At 40.0% G+C, this 15,322-nt stretch overlaps 1 protein-coding gene across 5 annotated transcripts in view; it reads right to left on the reverse strand.

The window, feature by feature from the left end:
• mgat3 (beta-1,4-mannosyl-glycoprotein 4-beta-N-acetylglucosaminyltransferase) overlaps window positions 1–15,322 on the reverse strand; it is a 49,200-nt gene that overhangs the window by 26,624 nt on the left and 7,254 nt on the right. The window contains exon 1 of one of the 5 annotated variants that reach the window (XM_016993696.2): window positions 14,135–15,308. The exons of 3 other annotated variants lie outside the window; for them this stretch is intronic. The gene's annotated coding sequence lies outside the window, so the exon portion shown is untranslated. Of the gene's footprint in view, window positions 1–13,629; window positions 14,078–14,134; window positions 15,309–15,322 lie in introns of those variants that run through there. One more of the 5 variants, XM_016993699.2, reaches the window with a different exon arrangement.

The following is a 15,322-nucleotide window of genomic DNA, read 5'->3' on the forward strand; positions in this document are numbered from 1 at the left end:
GTTTTAAGAACTAGTTCCATTCCATTTTGCCAGTATAATATTAACACAAAAATAAACATGACAGAAATCAGATGTATTCACAATGACTAATTTTAAGATTAACAGATGTCCATTTGCCATTGAATTTTTTGCAAATACTGGAATTTGGTAGCAGATGCTGATTCTACTCTAGAATCATTGCAGCAGCTCTTTGTGGTCCAAAGACAGAAGACAGGAAATAAGATAGGAAGGAACCAAGAGGAAAGAAAAGGAAGGAGCAGGAAGCCATGAGCATCTGTAATAGGTTTTTGGAAGAGGAGATGAATTATTTTGATGATGGAAGTCTGCTGCATTGCAACTTTTCATAATGCAGGTCATAGAATCATAGAATAATAGAGTTGGAAGAGACCTCATGGGCTATCCAGTCCAACCCCCTGCCAAGAAGCAGGAAATAGCATTCAAAGCACCTCCGACAGATGGCCATCCAGCCTCTGTTTAAAAGCCTCCAAAGAAGGAGCCTCCACCACAGTCCGAGGCAGAGAGTTCCACTGCTGAACAGCTCTCACAGTGAGGAAGTTCTTCCTGATGTTCAGGTGGAATCTTCTTTCCTGTGGTTTGAAGCCATTGTTCCGTGTCCTAGTCTCCAGGGCAGCAGAAAACAAGCTCCCTCCCTCCCTATGACTTCCCCTCACATATCACAGTTTGACCAGTGAAAGTGGCAGGATATGGCAACAAAGCTGGGCACACAATGTTGACATGTGAAATCCCAGAAACACACTCCATTCCCCCAATGTAATTATTTCTCCTCCAAGTAGCACTTTATGGTTACTTGATTATTACATGATTTGTCCAGCATGGTAATTCTTTGAAAAACATCTACTGCCATCATCAAGACAGGTAGAGGTCAAAGATGCAAGCAGAGAGACAATCCGCCTTGATTTCACCTGCTCAGATATATATTGCAAGCACTAAACAACACTATCTCCAGTATTTACAGGAAATTAGAAGATGCTGTTCCACTGCACAAATAGCCAATAAATAATGCAAAGCATTCTTTAATTATGCAAAAGCCATCCCATAGACCTGCAGGCCATGCCAAATGCAGCTATGGACAAAAAGAACTGCAGGAGCTAGTGGGATGGCATCTCAGAATATATCATTAATGCAACAAATAGATTGTGTGTGTGTGTGTGTGTGTCTTCAAGTAGCCTGTCAGCTTACAGTCTCAGCAGGATTTCTTAGGCAAGGAATACTCAGAGGTGGTTTAGCCAGTTTCTTCTTCTGGGATATAGCCTACAATTTTTGTTATTTTTAAAAGTGGGACAGACAGCAAGGATAAATGCAGAGTTTGGGAAATGTACCTTTTTTGGACTACAATTCTCCAACCCCAAAGCAATTATTTCAACCTCTGAAGAACATCATGGGAACAAAGTAGGGTTGCCAGGTTAATACTGTACTGAAATTTCAAGGCCAAAAATATGAGACCAAAGGATGATGTCACAGGGTGTGAAACCTTATTTCATTAAGCACGGGTGCTCAGAGTGTGTAATTCAAATGTTTATTTTTAATTGAATAAAGAAGAATATATGGATACACACACACACATACACAACAAGGCAATGCACTTGCCCTGATATTGCTCCCTCTTGCCCTGGAAAGAAGGGTCCAGGCCTCAGGATCTGTAAACCATAAAGCAATAGGTAAAAACACCACCATGACCTCATATCAGGCCTGACACACAACCTTTCACCAGCATACAATTAGAATACATGTTTAAAATCAAATCTAATGTGCCCCAGGCATGTAGCATCAAACTACGGTATCCTCAGTCCTGCATTGACAATGATAGCAACATTCCTATACCAATGGCTTTTGCTGGAAATCCCAGCTTCTTTAGCTTCAAATGGTGTGTGCATGGCTCATACATAACAATCAGCACCTATTAGACAGGAGAGAAGGATAACTCCTCAGGCTTACTTCATCCATTATATAAGGGAACACTCCCCACACCCAAAACAGTACATTGTTAGCAGTGTTTCAAGGACATCCAGCAAATGATTTGGTTCATTGCAGCTTTGAAAGAAGTGATTCCTAGGTGTATTATTTATTTTACCTTTTATAGCTACTATTTTGTCAAAGTCATTTGGGCACCTGAACACCATTTTCAGTTCAGTTGCTAATTCTGTCTGCAGAAGAAATCTATAAAAACCTCAAAATACTTCCATGTACTAAACTATGTTAAGATGCTACTTCTACAAGACCTAGTCAGGAAGTGACTATTAATTGTATCCACACAAAAAATGTTACTACCCATGGGTACTTGAGTGTTCCTCACATTTTAAGACTGCATAAGACCATTATACAAGTCTTGTTGCTAAATCACAAGGCTTCTAAAATTGGATGTTGCGTTTGGATTTCCAAGTAGGTTTCTGGGTTCAGTATGGACAAGGTCTTCTGTGCCTTTCTGGGAGTGACAGACATCCAGGAATGTCAACTAAAGTGCAGTTTTTCACCACTGTATGATAGCAGAACCACTGATGAGCTACAGCTTTTCTCTTTCATGCAATTGATGAAGCCCTAGCTGTGTAAGGTAAAGAAGAAGGAAAGAGGAACATCTAACAAGGCTTTTAATTAACAATAATGTGCCACTAATTATATTGTCTTTGGGTTATAAAAGATAGACCATCCCAGAATCCCTGACTTTATATCGTGAGGCTGCTTTATGATATTGGCTCCATCACTCTATGATAGGTAAACAAACAAAAACGGTGTCCCTTTCTTCAAAAAGCCACTCTCAAAAGTGTCTGATGTTATTTCAGCTAGCTTGGTTTTTGGGCTTCACATCTTGTTAGTTAATTTATACCAGCAGTATGACACATTTAACCATAAGGGTTGTTCAAGTCTTCATAAGCTGAAAAAGGATACTGTGACGTCCAAGTTTAATCTGCTGACAGCTTTTAGCTATGAAATCTACTCGAAAGAAGAGGCCTCTCTCAAGCTGCCAGCCTTTGCTTCTCCATACTTTGCTTTCACCGCATATACCCATCTCAGACTGTGGAGGAGTGATTCTCCTGTAGGTATTTTAGGCTTCAATTTATAGATGTTACAGCCACCATGACCAATAGCAGGCAACCTGAGACTTGAAAACCATAGAAGATCAAAAGTTCAGAACCTGTCTTCTCTAGAGTGATCATCTCCAGTTCAACATTCTCCTGATACACTCTGTTGGATTATAGTTTCCATCACCTCCAACCAACATGCCCATTACTGTTCTGTGGATAATAGTAGTTGAGGTTCAAGATACCTCAGAGATTGCTGTAATGATGGAAGAGTTATATGTAATGTCAGAAAGAAGGAAAATATTGAGAGAGAAGGTACCAATTAAATCAGCAAGGCTTAAGCTGTTCAGTTAATTTTTATTAATGTCATGATAACTTTCCTGATTCTGCTAGTGTCAGTTATCTTCTATTTCTATTATTAACAGTCATCATAGTTCCCATGTGACTTTCAGGTATCTTCCCTACTAAGCTATTTCTTGTTGCACTTGACTTCTTCAACTATATTGTGAATCAGGAATTTCACCCCTACGTGATCCCAATAATCCTATCTAGACCACTCCTGAATACCTCAGTGTGCATTATCACCATAAATCAGTTTGAGTAACAACTTTCCAGTCACAGAATTATTTCTACCAGGAGGGTAAAAGATCTGCAACACTGTTGGAAGGAAAGAGGAACATCTAACAAGGCTTCACTATCTCCCGGATTCTTTGAGGAAAAACTTAAGATATTATTAACAATGCAATCTGAGGGCTCAAATGGAGAAAATCCTGATATTCACTACCAAAACCAAACTAGTGATACGGGATTCAAATGGCTTTTCGAGGCACCATTGTGTATGCAAGAATGCTGTCTTCTTATAACCCTGTTTACAGTTCAGTCCTAATTACCTTTAATGCTATAATAAGTATCTTAACCAAACCAAAACCAACACAGCAATTACTCAAAGAAGATTGCAGCCTAGCAAGTGATTTTGTGAAAGAGGACACTCTAAAGGATGTCTCTCTCACTAACAAGTTCATGTCAAGCAATCTTTCTGTACTCCTAAATACACAGAACTGACTTCTAAGAGCTTGAATGTACGTAAAAGATCAGATTCTACCTAAACCCATGCTTTTTACTGAATGTAGGTGCATCTGTGCAAGTGCTGACTGTAAGTGTGTGTCCTTGACAGTGAACACAGTTTTGTTTGATAGAAGCCAGAAGAATTTCCTTACATGTAAACAAACAAAGGTGAGTGAATGAGTTCAGGTTTCAAAAATGTATTTGGAATCTAAAACCCAAATCTTCTTACATACACATGAAGACAAAGAGCAGAGAGAGAAAAATCAAGGAAACTGAATGACCTCCATAGTTAATTGTTTTTCCCACTAGAACTCGGATATTTGCTAACTCCTCAGACTATGATTCTACACAATGGATTCACTGCATCACCAGAGGCTGGGACTAGATCAGGGATTCTTAACATTTGGACCTCCAGGTCTTTGAAAATTCAACACTTCAATTCCTGACAATTAGCTACAATAGGGGACAGGTTTTTGGAAGCTGAACAAATGAACAAATGAACAGAGAGGTAAACACAAGGGACCACCTCTGAGATCTCTACCAAATCAACACACTTTATCCAGATTTGGAAAGGGCAGTTCTAATAAATCCTTTGTTGTCCCACTTTGTTAAAATGTCCAAGTGGCTGCCTCCTCATCCCACTATCCTCTCTTGTCCTTAGTTTGCTTCAACACCTGAAAACTGAGTTCAAAGTGCAAAATAGTGGTGAGTGGACAGGACAAATGTTTGCCTTTTCCTGTCATTCCAGGCAAAAGTAAACCTCTGCAGTCTTTCCTAGCTTGTGTGTTTTTCCCCATTAGTACCTTGACATCTTGATCACACTCTGAGGTTGCTTGGTCCACATGTTGCAGCTTTCATCTGTGAAACGATGGAGGGAATGCAACTCTAAGATTCTTTCTGGCTGTTAAATTTTAACAGCCCATTTGTTTCAGCTTATTCTGTATCTCTTCAAAGCACAGGATGCTTTTTAAAAGAGTTTATATTCCTGCAAGTTGTTTAAACATCAGGTTCCTTCAAAAACAAAACATTCCAGATTGCTCTACCAACTTGCAAAATAGTGTTTTTTTCTTAATAAACATTTATTGTGTGGCTTAAAAATATGCAGGACAGAGACCTAACAGCTCACTCCTTTACTGGGAAATAAGTCTTTATACATTCTTTTGTGTGTGTGTGTGTGTGTGTTAGGAGTGACTTGAGAAACAAGAAGTTGCTTCTGGTGTGAGAGAATTGGCTGTCTGCAAGGATGTTGCCCTGGGGATGCCCAGATGTTTTGATGTTTTTATCCTCGTGGAAGGCTCCTTTCGTGTCCCCATATGGAGCTGGAACTGATAGAGGGGGCTCATCCACGTTCTCCCTGGGCTGGATTCGAACCAGCACCCTTCAGGTCAGCAACGCAACCTTCAAGTCATCAGTCTTGCCGGCACAAGGGTTTAACCCACTGCACCACCGGGGGCTCCTTGTATAAATTCAATGGCATTCAGGCAGTGACTACACTGGCTCGTGGGATAATTCTGAAAACTGATAATTTCAGTAAAACCAGCAAGACGTGCGAAGAGGAATTCCTTTATAACTCTATGGGACATAACACCACAGTAATATGACACTCCCCCCCAAACCCCATGGGATAGAGTCCTATGTTCTAGAATCACTCCAAAACAGAACTGCTTCAAATTTAGAATTGCACCACATAAGCAAAATCCATCATATTTTAAGCACAACTAAGTACAATGGTAAATCCTGCTCTGGTTCTCCGCCATTATGGCTTAGTGATTCTGAAAACTGCATTTAAAAAAAGCTTTCCAAGATATTGCATGGACGCTGTTGAACACATTTCTACTCATTAAAAAAGAAAAGATTTACAAAGACAAAAAATTAAAAACCAAAGCTTGCTACTGACTTTGTGTTGATCCCACCGCTCTATAGCATGGCCCTTGGTTTCACCTTCTGTTTGTTTATATGCCCCTGGTATGATTCTGAAAGGGATCAAAGAAAGAACTCTTCCTAATAGGCAGAGGAGTGATTAAAATAGTCAGAAGATTAGTGTGGAGCAATGCCCACTTCTTATTTTCTTACCCACCCACAGAGACATTTTTCTGCTTCCCCGATAAAGCCATTGCTCAAATCTCAGAAACCTGTCAGATTTTGTTTCTTGTTCTTTTTATAGTATTCTACAGAAAAGTAGTCGTTTCATTTTCACAGATCCTCTACTTCTTATTCTGTAAAATGGTCGCATCATTACTTCCTTCCCCTGGGAACAGCTGATACAAATTGGCTTCAAACGTAATTAATTATCCTTCCTTGGTGCATGCTTATTAATTCCCCATAGAGAACAAGTATATACTCGCAGGGATTTGCAAAAACAATATTCAAGTTTTTCTCACTTTCCTCATTTGTTATTATTTGCTTGATCTTACCATCAACATACTTGCAAGGGAAGGGAGAAAGGAAATCATCTATGTATGGCTGATTGGGGCCAACTGGTTTTCAAGTCCTGTTTATTGAAGACATTTATACTCCTCTTATTTAACTCCATAAGGCAGCTTATGGCCAATCTTAAAGACAATAAAAATGATAATAACATTTTTAAGGGAGCAGCTAACAGAAAAACTTGTGATCAGCAGAATACCAGAGACTTAGCAAAGTGTTTATTTATTTAAAATAATTTTAGTTACTTTTTAGAGCCATGATCTCTCATAATATCATACAAAACCAAAGCAGTATTAACATATAGCAATGATTGAAAAGCTATCCTTGGGACCTTTCAAACTACACTATAATTCCACTCTGAATATCATGCTTTTTGATGATTAGGGAGAGGTTGTCAGGGTGTGGTGTAGTTTTAGCTTTAAATATGTTTTAATCAGTTTTTATGGATTTTAACTGAATGTTTAAACACCATTGATTTTTAATTCAGTTTTAAATTGTGTATATTTGGAAATTCCAAATTGTATTTAAATGCTTTTAGTGTAAAGAGCTTTGAGTCTCCTTTGTGGAAAGCAAAAGCAGGGAATAAATAAACATAATAAATATAATAATAACTCTTAAACAATTCTCAACTAAAGCAGCCTAGTGTTTCACCAACCTAGAAACCTCAGGGTTTGATGATGTGTTGCCATGACAGTTGAAGTACATTCATAGTATTATAATTATGTTGTGTGGAAGGGCACCCTAAACTAAAAGCTAATTATGACCTCAGTTAAAGGCAAACCTGAAGAGGAAAATAGGCAATAAAAAGGGTAAGGTATCTTAACAGAAAGGGAGTGCTGTTCTTTTTGGTATATCATTGGGGAGAGACTCCCTTTTGTGCAACCAGAGTAATTTTATGAGTTGGAAATTATTTAAGAGTTACTGATTATTTTAAAGAATTCATTACTAATAATATCAAGGTTGACCTTGAAGGAACTGGGGGCGGTGACAGGGAGCTCTGGCGCGGACTGGTCCATATAGTCACGAAAAGTCGGAGACGACTAAACGACTGAGCAGCAGCAACTAATAATATCATTAATCAGTTATCAGAGTCTCAGAGCTTTGTGACACAAGAAAGCTTTCATATCCTCCAGTATTTCATAGATGGAACTTGGACACATGTGGATAAGCAACATCAAAGTGTGTTCAAGATGTCAAAAGCTATTGGTGGGAAAGGAATGCTTCAGTTGTTGGATTTTGCTTCAGTCTAAAAGGGGAAATAGCATTCCACCTTGTTCTCTCTTCTCCCACACAAGTAAATTAATTGAGCGCAAACTCTTTTTTGGATAAATTCAGTTTGCACCAACTGAAGTAATCCAGGAGCAAGATGGAAGGTGGAAAGAGAGAAACTGAGAAATTAAAAAAACTAGCTGAAAACATAAGACAGAGGATTTATCGGGATTGTTGCTGCCCAAGTGGGACAGTTGGAGTGTGCGAGTTTTCATTTGCTGTCTAAAGTATGGCCCAAGATCTCCTCCAGAAATGGGGATCCTTGGAACCACTATGTAAGATAGTCAGGGCAGTGTTCCTGCACCTGTAATAGTTCAAAAAAGTACAATTCATCTGGTGCATTTTTTTATAACAAGTTAAAGTAAAGGTAACAGTCATGACCGACTCTGGGGGTTGGTGCTCATCTCCATTTCTAAGCCAAAGAGCCAGCGTTGTCCGTAGACACCTCCACGGTCATGTGGCCGGCATGACTGCATGGAGTGCCGTTACCTTCCCACCGGAGCGGTACCTATTGATCTACTCACATTTGCATGTTTTCGAACTGCTAGGTTGGCAGGAGCTGGGGCTAACAGCGGGTGCTCATTCCGCTCCCGGGATTTGAACCTGGGACCTTTTGGTCCACAAGTTCAGCAGCGCAGTGCTTTAATACACTGTGCCACCAGGGGCCCCTTTATAATAAGTTAAATCTGCTGAAATCCTTCCCATTACATGGCTCTTAAAGATGCCTTGGCTTTTTCACATTGGACCGCTGAACTACCACTGAGAAGAACTTGTCCCATGGGTTGCATGCAACCTGCCAGTCCACCAAAGTCAATGCTGACAGTGCAGAGAAAGCCGTATAGACTTTAATACCTCTAGACAAAGAATACACAATGTGGTGCGGATCTTTTTGGCATACCATTGCCCTCAGCTCTCACAAGTACATCCAATGGTGAGCATTTATCAATGAAAAGCACACACCCCTAGATGCCCACAGCCATCTTAACTCCTAATGTGAAAGGCCAGTCCCACTATTAGATTGAGCAAGATGAATTCATCACATGACAGGGGCCAAAGGCACAGAATAAAGGGTGCTGCATGTTTTATGCCAACTGATCTGTGTCCCAAAAGCCACCCTATTGCCATTTATTGCAATGGATGACATTGTCATGTCACCAACATTACAATAGGATTCACCTGTAAGCCTAGTTCACAGTTTTTGGGGATTGGGGAAAAAGGAAATGCCATCTTTTTGTTTGCCCCAGGAAGCAAAATGATTTGGACTAACTCAGTGCTCAGAAACTGTGTTTAATGCCAACCCTTTGAGTGCAGGGAGTAGTTTCCTATCTCAAGTATACTTTCTCATTTGTGAGTCCTAGTGCATAGCCTGACTGGGAGAGTGTAGTCATGTTTGTGGCTTTTTTTCAAAGTATGTGACATCAACACTGATTCTCAAGCACATTTGGATTCCTAATTTATTAGGCTCACTTGAATGTCATGTCGGTTGTTGATTTATTTCCAGTGCACATTTCATAGACACAGCAAGATGCCTCTGCTACAGACAAACAAGACTAAAATGTCTTTCTTGCACAAACTACACAGTCCTTTTATGGTTAACTGTTCTGTTGGCTTCAGCTAAGCTAGCAGGATACTTAACACACAACTGGAATTGAACTGCATAAAAGGAGAGCAGTCAGACCCAGAAAGTAGAGGCCACATTGTTGCACTTTGGGCAATTCTTCTCAGCCTTTCATCTGAGTGCATTTTTGTGGCCATTAAGAGTGATGGAAATCAATGCAAAGGATTTTCTTTGGCAGTGTGATGAATAATACAGGTTGAATATCTCTTATCAGAATGCTTGTGTCCAGAAGTGTTTCAGTTTTGGAATACTTGTGTATACATAATGAGATATCTTAGATACATTTATTTATTTACTACATTTATATTCCGCCCTTCTCACCCCAAAAGGGACTCAGAGCAGCTTACAAATTATATGTGTGTACAATACATTATATTGTTAGCACAGCACAATATTAGCATTATATATTTCTATATTGTTCTATACCACTGTATTGTAATATTATTAGTAATATTACATGTAATATATAATATATAATTAATATTATTATATTTTATTAGTAGTATTATATTGTTTTACATTATAACATTATCAATATTATATACATATACATTATATTATTATATATAATTGTATATTATAAGGTATATTATATACAATAATATATATATATATATATATAAGCATTCACTCATGTTTCATACATATCTTAGACACAATGATAATTTTATAGACAATCTTCTTAATAATTTTGTGCATGAAAAAAGTTTGTGTACATTGAAAGCAAAGGTGTCACTATCTCAGCCAGCCATGTGGAAACTTTTCTATTTTGTAGTTAAGAATTCCAAACAGGCAGTGCTCAACTTATAGGAGAAGTAGTAATAGTAGTTCAAGCAATCCCTGAGTTAAAAACATCTGCCTTACAAATGACTCATAGTTAAGAACTGGGGCGAGACTACAGGAAGTGAGAGAAATCTACCCCTAAGAAGGAATTTCCACTCCTGAGTTATCATGGGGAAAAGGTGTCTCAATTGAAGCTTTATCACCAACCTTTGTTCCCACAACAAGCCATTTTTTTCAAAATCCATTATTACAGGGTCAGAAAGTGAAGTGAAATCTTCTTAATAAAGGCAGAGACAGCAAAACAAACACCACAGGGGTGTTAACCCTTCCCTATGCTGTCCGGAGCTTTAAAATCTATATTTTGGCTTTAAAATGTACCTGTTCTGATGTACATATAAATTCAACTTAAAAACAAACCTACAGAGTCTATCTTGTTTGGAACTTCGGGACTGCCTGTAGTAGTAATAATTCCAGCATGGCATCCAAGTGAGACTAATAAATTAGGGGAAAAATTCTGGGACTACAGGCATTTTTCAAACATGAAAACAGATAAAATCTAAGGCATAGCAACTGTCTGAACCTTAGACAACGCCCAAGAACTACAGCCCCAGCTAGATCTGCCTTGTCTTGTCCCCAACTCTAACGACAATTATTAGGGTTTAATCTGCCTCCAGACTCAATTACAGAATCTATTTCCAGGACCAAGAAACTGAATGTGAAATAAAGATACCCCCCCACCCCGAGAATAGGAAGTGTGTCTTCCCTTGTATCAGTGAGGAACCACAAGCTTTTCCCCAGAAAAAGAGAAATGGGGGAAAGGGGGAAAGTCCCATTTGTGATAATAGAAAGATGACAAATAGTTGGGAATCAAATGATGAGTGCTATAAGTGATGTAGAAGGACATATCCTAGAGCTGGATGCTGCCCAGATTCTTAAGCTGCCAAAGACAGTGATTGTTCCTCAAAGAGGAGAAAGGGGTATCTTTGTACACAGACTCTCTTGGCTGATGTAAGCCTTTCCATCTGGAATCTCTGAGTCATTAGTCAAGGTCAAGGCCAGTTAAGGGCAAGCTAAATAAGATGCTTTTGTAGACCAGAAGCAATATTGATGGAATACTACGTATCCCTCCATCACCCTCCCGCATTAAGACTGGCCTCATTTCAGGGAACTGTTCAGTCCTCATAAGGCTTGGGGACTTTGATGCCCATGTCTTTGAATGCTTTATTCTTTGTTTATCCCCTTCTCATTTCACCTTTGCCCTCAAGGAACTCAGAGTAATCAACATGGCATTTTCCATTCTTTATCCTTATAGAAGCTCTATGTTAAGCAGAGAGAAAGTGAACCCGTTCACACTACTCAATTATAGTGCTATGATTCCACTTTAAGTGTCATGGTTCTGTCCAACAGAGTCCTTGGGTCGGAAGTTTAGGGTGGGTCATTTTTAATTCCCAGTCAGAATTCTAGTGTTTCCTTGGACCAGTGTCGGATTTACCATTGGCCGGGGGGGGGGGCATTTTTCTGCCCCACAAAAAATGTTTACAATGGATTTTGCTTATCTGGTGCAATTCTAAATTTGAAAACATTCTGTTTTAAAGCAATTCCAGACAATGATAGAGTTGATAGTCTATGGACCTAATCACATTGAGGTCCTAAATCTGGGGGAAAGTGGGTGCATCTGTAGGGCAGCAGGGCAAATCTGGCCGGCAGCATGGCAACCCATCATCCCGGCTCCTGCTTCACCCCCTTCCCCATCCCATGGGGGGAAGCATCACTGCCTATCAAATGAGCAGTTGTCAAAGGTTGCAGGGGCTGCATCAGAGGACGCTTCCAGCACAGGGCTCTGTCCAGTACCTGTGCTTGAAGTGTCCTATGATGGAAAAGAAAGCCCATGTGATGAAATTGGTAGGACTACACAAAGCAGGCAGTGTGGACCTACCAGGCCTACCTCCTTCAGGGCCCAAGTCAGGGGCCTCATAACTTAACTAGCACAGTCCTAAATCATTAGTCCTAAATCCGGCACTGCCTCAGCCTACCAGTCCCTGATTTCACAGGATGGAACCAAGGCAGTTAAAGAGAAACAGCTTTCTAATTGTGTAGTATGAATAGACCAAGTGATTGGTTCTAAACCATCAAGTGCTAAGCACTCATTTGAACTGTGCTCTACTCACTGCATGGCCAAGAATGTACAATTAATGCCATTTGACACCACTTTAACTTCCATAACTCAGTATTAGGCAATCATGGGATTTAGTTTTACACAATTTTTAGCCTTATTTGCCAAAGAATGTTGGTGTCTCACCAAACTACCAACTTCCAGGATTCCATGACTGCTATAGTGGTGTCAAATTTCATTAATTCTACAGTATAGATGCACCCAAGACTGGACGTTGCCTTTACTGTACATGTGTTACTCAATGCCCCTAGATCAGTGACGGTTTGCCTGGTAGTCCACAGTGAGTTTCCATAATAGAATAAATAGGAAATAATATGGTGCGAATCCCTGGCACACTGGGGGGGGGGGGGGGGGACTTGGGGAACACTGCACAATACAACACTGACTTGCTGCAATATTCCCACATTTTCCCAGCAGTGAAATGGGAGGCATTGCACTTGTTGAATTACTGGCCTGATGCACAATTAAGGCTTCTGTTTAAAAGGAGAGAGGTTTGCGGAATAGTTAGCCCTTTAAATGTTGAGGGACTGTATCTCTGGTGAGGCAGAACAGCAACATCTGGAAGACCACAGCTCCCTTACTCCCTCTTTAAAGGTTCATACTAGCACTTTAAAAAGAGCCCAGAAACAATTATAGCTTTGACCTGTGACTTTAGAATGTTTTTCTTCACTTCTCCTTCCTACAATAGCCTATTATCCTAGTCCTGAAAGTTTCTTCTCCCTTTCCAAGAGCTGCCAGCTATTACCCAGACTGAAAACAGAGCTTCTCCATGTCTTAAAAGACTAAGACATTTATTGTGTGCATGGTTGTTTTTACTAAAGTGGGGTTTAGTCCACTAAATCCATCGATCTTTAAGGTGCCCTGAGTCTCTCTGTTGTGTTTTGCCTCAAATAAATGAACAACCCCTCTGGTTATTTCTACTAAATGAGCTACCTATCTGAATATCCCTACAAGCTATTTATTTCACAGGTTTATGCCAGGTTCAGAATCATGCCATCTTCCAGATTTTGTCTGTTTATAAGTTCCAGCAGCCCCATCTAACAAAGCCAATGGGGAGGAATTCTAGGAGTTGGGAAGGCCACAAAATTCCTACCTGTTTCATACCATATACTTAAATACCTATAATTTTGTAAAAGAACTGACAATAATAACCAAGCACCCAGCACATTATAAGAGTCCTGTGAAAAAACCACAGCAACTGTAAACATTTTTCCAAAATCCTGAAAAATGTTTTTAAAGGTATTCTGCTAAATTACCTCCAGGTGAGTCTGAGGTATCACTGCTGTTAGCTTCCAGACAGAGAGATCAGACATCTTCTGTTTGGACTATTGATCCTGGTTGAGAATGATGGAAGTTATAGTCTTAACACACTTAAAGGCTGCTGATTGTAGGAAGGACAGCCTAGAGCAGTGGTTTTCAACCTGTGGGTCCCCAGATGTTTTGGCCTTAAGCTCCCAGAAATCCTAACAGCTGGTAAACTGCCTGGAATTTCTGGGAGTTGTAGGCCAAAAGCATCTGGGGACTCACAGGTTGCAACTGACCTAGAGAATGCTTAGAACTGGGATGGGCAATTGAGAGTCTTCCAGATTTTGCTACAGACCCTACAATCCATTTCCTTTATCAGATGGGACTGATGGGAGCTGTAGTCCAAGAAATGAGGAACACAGTTGCCTGGCATAAACCTAAAATCTTTCAACTTTTAACAGTGTAAACACCCCCAGCACTTGGTTCTCCTACTACAAATAAGTTGACCAGTTTTACCTTAGACGTCAGTCCAAAAGTTCTTGATCTACTCCACTTGGCCTGGAGAGACTGCCATGCTAGTATCCGTATGATATTAAGAGTGGAGTAAGGTCAGTTTTTGCAAACTGCACCGTGCCTGATGAATGATTCCAAAGTACACCTTACTTGTTCCTCTCATTACGACCTTAAAGAGAATGTAGATAAAACTGGCACTTTCTAGCACGCGTGTATTTGTGAACATAATTACTCCTTCCTGCTCACTACTCTGAAATGAGGCTGTATCCATGCTCCATGACGATATCCAGTTTGCTACCACTTTAAGTGTCATGGTTTAATCTATGCAAATCAGGAGCTTTGTCTTTTAAAGATGTAGTTAGAACCCTGTGTTAGAGAGTTTTTGTGTAGCTGTTTTTAATCTTTAGTCTTCTGGATTTTTGGACGCCAGAATCCCTGCCCAGTTGAAGTCCAAAGTCTGAAAACAACTGCTCTAAAGCACTCCTAAGGTACTCTGTAAAACCTTCAAGGTACTGCTCAGTCTTTGTTCTCAAAGTGTTTTGGAAAGCTTTCTGTCTTCTTGGAAACAGTGGTTCATTTTCTTCGGCAGATAATTCTAAATTACAAATCCTGGGATTTTATAGCAGGGAGCCATGACCGTTAAAGTGGCACCAAACTGATATGACTGTGTAATGCAAGTACACCTCAATTTTCTTTTGCCTTTGTGCTCAGCATTAGCAGTATGAGGAGAAAAAAGAACTGGAAATGGGCAATTACAGTCAATATATTACGAACGTAAACTGGGAGATGTTCTGAACCAGAGCTATAAGCCAAGCCTAATTGCCAGACAATATCCCTTGTTCCTTATTAGCATTCCATGCACATCCTGGCACTACGGTACTGAAGCTGTACCAGCCTTTATCAGCACCACTATCACCACCACCACCACCTCATCCTCTTCAAATCCATTGCTCATTCTGACTGGCTCAGCACTTTCAACAATATACAAAGACTCTGTTTCAGAGCAAACCATCCGATTTCAAGCCTTGGCAAACGTTAGTCATGCAGCCATCCCAGAACACTTGGCCCACTGCTCCCATTCATTTTAATCAGCCCCTTATGGAGGGGAATGTTCCTGGTGGATGCTATCGTCTGGCATGTGCCCACTTTCTTCCCACTCTACCCTCTGTGCCTTCTGCCTTTGTTTGCTTT

This window comes from Anolis carolinensis, chromosome 5 (genome assembly GCF_035594765.1).
Source record: "Anolis carolinensis isolate JA03-04 chromosome 5, rAnoCar3.1.pri, whole genome shotgun sequence".
In the NCBI taxonomy this organism is placed as follows: Eukaryota; Metazoa; Chordata; class Lepidosauria; order Squamata; family Dactyloidae; genus Anolis; species Anolis carolinensis.